The sequence below is a fragment of the Ambystoma mexicanum genome, unplaced genomic scaffold, assembly GCF_040938575.1.
Source record: "Ambystoma mexicanum isolate Mex_15411 unplaced genomic scaffold, UKY_AmexF1_1 Mex_scaf52, whole genome shotgun sequence".
NCBI classification, from domain to species: domain Eukaryota; kingdom Metazoa; phylum Chordata; class Amphibia; order Caudata; family Ambystomatidae; genus Ambystoma; species Ambystoma mexicanum.
The window spans coordinates 245,626-249,748 of record NW_027182469.1 but is presented as its reverse complement, the minus strand read 5'-3'; positions in this window follow the sequence as shown (position 1 = coordinate 249,748).

The window sequence follows — 4,123 nt, the reverse complement described above, 5'->3', positions numbered from 1 at the left end:
CCGTAAAAAAAAGACAGACAGCTCTCTGCACTGCATATGTGTGCAGTGCGTGTGCAGTGGGTGTGTGAGGCCCCTGCACTGCCTCACCCCCACTAGGTTGAGCCATGGTGCCCCCTCCTACACTAAAACATCAGCCCTTAACAATAGAAAACCAGATTGTGGGACAACAGAATTTAGTAGCCATGGCAAAAAAGATACATGAACAGACAAATTCGAGAATCGATCTTCCGCCTTTAGTTCCTCACGATTGAACTCTCCATCCATTTTTTCAGAGGAGGTCATCTCTATCTATGACTCTAAGGAAGAATAACAGGTTTCCTTTCCACCTTACGGGAGAAATTAATGAGCATCAATGCTAGAGATACGTAAATGTGTGGGAGCAGGCCACCCTTGGGTGGAGCTTCAGAATGCCTTTTAAGGATGTTGGAAGTGTGCATGGATATAAGAGAAGAACTTAAAGGGCAAACAAAGCACCTGAATGACCTTGATAAACATCTGGAGAAGTTTGAATCAATGAGAATGGGTGATGGTGGAAAAATGGAAACGAATGAGAGTCACAGAGATACGTTTCCTAATGAAGCCTCTCCAATTGTGGTATCTAAGAAGGGTAGAAAGAACAAAAATAAGAAAAAGGCTTGACAATGCCACACGAAATCCTCGAGGAAATGGTTGAGATCGGTTTTGGGGGAAGAGCAATCGACCATCCCATGGGGAGACCCTCAGTTGAATCGAGATGTTGACAAAAAACAGGAACAGCCAGAGGTCTCCTTTTTATTTGAGATGAGGACTTGCGGTCAGGAAACTAACTATACTTCTATTTTTACAGTGGAGGGTCTATCGACCAGTAGGGTGGAGAAGACAACATCCATCCTAGCAAAATCCCATAGAGCAAGTCATAGTGGCTGGTAGAAGGGTGAGAAGTTGAAAAAGGATGTTCCAAAGGCAGGGCTTTGGACTGTACCTCCTTTGAAAGATATGTTCAAACTCAAAAAATGTGGTTCAACTCCCCGCGGTGGACAGTGATAGAATGAAGGGTGGGGAATGTCAAACATCTGCTCTTTTTGTAGAACAAGGGTGGGGAGAATGAGGAGTCTCATCCTCTTTTGGTAGAATGGGAGAAGGTTAGTGGAAGAAACAGGAGGACCGTGTGAATGAGGGAACACGTAGAATGTCAGACAGCTGGATCCCTGGCTGGAAAAGGCATAGGTGGTGTGGATGGCCTGATCCCTGATAAGGTTTTGATGAAGTTACGAATAAGAGGTGTGAGAATGGCAAAGGGTGTGATATGCATGGGACTCCTAAACATCTTTTGAAATATCTTTTTGGGGATGGGGGTCCTGTGTGTTTGAACAGGTCAAGAGTCTTAACTTTATTCTTTGAGATATCTAGTCTCAGGCCAATTGCCACAAAGGATATTGAAGTGGTGGAGTTCATTGATCCAGGTGGGGATGACCGGGTTTCTCTCGTGATCCCCTCGAGGATTGTAAATGATGCTTTGCTGAAAGAAGTGATATGCTGAGGAAAATGGGATATGATTTGGCTCCATATGAAGAACCTGAGAACGATTTACCGGGAGGTCATGAGGAAGGTAAAATGGAGAGGGAGCTTAAAAAGATAGTGGTGGACTCAAATTATCCTATTCGTAATTAAACGGGCAGTGAGATAGGAGGGTGGCAGACTTCAGGGTTAATACTCTTGGCATGAACTGGTGGAGACGGTTAGTTCTAACTCATAGAGAGTTGATTGCACCGTTGAAAGAGCTAAAGCAAAATCTTTAGCGGCTCAAAGGGGATTACATGCTTATCATGGAATGTGCATGGACACTATCAGTTGGTGAACAATACTGAACTTTGGGCCTTCCTGAGAATACATACGATACCTATCCTTCAGGAAATATGGTTAAATACATGTTCTGTTTTGGATGTATTCCTGATAGTTTGTCAACCAGCTTTGCAAGGAAATTGTGGCCGTCCCTGTGGAGATTTGATTATAGCAATTCAAAATGGTGCAGTGTTGGATATACACAAGGAACTGAATGTTTGTATATGGTTGTTTGCTGTAATATTGAAGTTAGGAAATACTGAAGGAGCTGTCCACCTTTTGATAGTGAATATTTATTGGCAGAATACACATATTAATTTGGGCCCCCTTTTATATAGTCTTACTCGTTTGTTAGAAGAATTGTATGCCACCTCCCCGAGTGGGAAAATAATTTTAACAGGGTATTTGAACTCTAATTGTGGGCAGAGTGTTATAGGTAACAGGAGTGTGAGTACAGGGTGCCGATCTCACAAGGCCACTATAAAGGAAATATAAGGTATTAGCAGAGGAATGGGGCTACATATGCTAAATGAATAACTGGCAGGAGAAGTGGCAAATCATCCAATGTGGCATAGGGGTGGTACTGTCTCTGTGATATACTATGTTTTTGTGACAAAGGGTTTATTTTTAAGTGGTGTGGAATTTAATATTGAAGAAATAGGCTGAGTGACCACAACATGCTTATTGTTGAGACAGGGCTTCAACAATTAATAAGAGGACTGGCTTTCTGGGGGCATTAACAGTGAACCCCAGTGGTAACAGATTAAAATGGAGCGGAAACAACATGGTTGGATTTAATGAGGTGGTGTAGCATACCCTTATTAATATTTCTATGGAACGGAAGATAAGGTGATATTCGGTGAATAAATCTATGCTGCGTTGCAATAGCCCTAGGAGATGGGAGACATATACATAGATTTGATAAAAAAAGAGATCCTCCAGAAGAAGGGTTTGTGATATTAAAAAGGGTAATTGAGAGGTCTTTATAACAAGGGAGTTAATAATAAAAGAATAACCGGGGCTGCGTAATTGGTTGAAATCACGCAAGCACCAACTCTTGCAAACCGATGGGGAAAAGATGCTTGAGATTATTGTTGGGAAAAAGGATGCTGATTTCTGGGGCATTGTTAATGCCGTTGAGGGCCGACAGATAGCATCCCAGGTCAACCACATTTTAGAAGAGGTATGGGCACAACTTTCTCTGAGCTGTATTGTAAGAATGTAGATGATTTTGACCAGCAGGCGTTGGTAGAGGACTAAAATGGGAGATATCCAAAATCAATAACATGTCCTCATTTCCAAAATCAATAGGATGTCCTTTAGTTAACACTTGTTTCAGTCTATGGGCCTTTTTCAAAACAGGACTGAATCCTCAAACAATAATTAAATGGTTCTATGTGCATTAATACCATAGTTCACGGTTGCGTAGTAAACAGAAAATTAAGGGTTGGCAAAAGGTAGGATTTGAGGGAAACACAGTGAAGGACAGAACACACATTTCATGAGTCATATCTACCACTTCCTTACAAGACTAAGCTCTAGTATTTGGCTCTCAGCCTTTAAGATTCCAGCAATTCACTTTCATTATTTATCTTATATCGTACTCACCCATCTCCCTATGCGTGAACATCAGATGATTGTCTTGGATTTTAGAACATTCCTGGGCTAGTTCCCTATTTCTACAATAGAAACAGTTCATACTGAGATTAGGATACAGTCTCCTACCATCCTATCAAAACATTAGTCCAAAAGGTGGATATCAGCATAGTTCTAAATTCATCTCCCCTATGTTAAGTCACTTCCCTCAATGTTCATCCATTACCTGAATCACAAGTACACGTGACGTTTCATTACCTTAATCAAAGTTCGATAGTGTTCCTAAGGTCTTAAGCCCCTACAGCAATTATACTGGAGCTATTAGAAACCTGGTTTCTGGATAAGAGGATCCTAAATATAAATCAAACACGATTCAGGTGGCAAATGGATACTGATTAGTGAATTGCTTTCAGAATTTGGCTTGGGGGAAAGAAGGAGCCCATTGATGCTGTGTCCATGGATCTTAGTTCCACCTTTGAGTTAGTAGACAGAGGCTTGTTCTGGCCGAAACTTAATAAATGGTCCTCCATGGAGAGCTTATAAATATTTTGTTATACCTACAAAGGGAAACTACTATTCAAGTTTGCTTGAATAATGGGGGAATGATGTCAAGGGAAATTGAGACATTGTCTGGCTTGAGGCAAGGGTGCGCATTAGCCCCTTATCTTTTTAATTTACACCTGGCAGATGTAGAGGATGCTTTAGG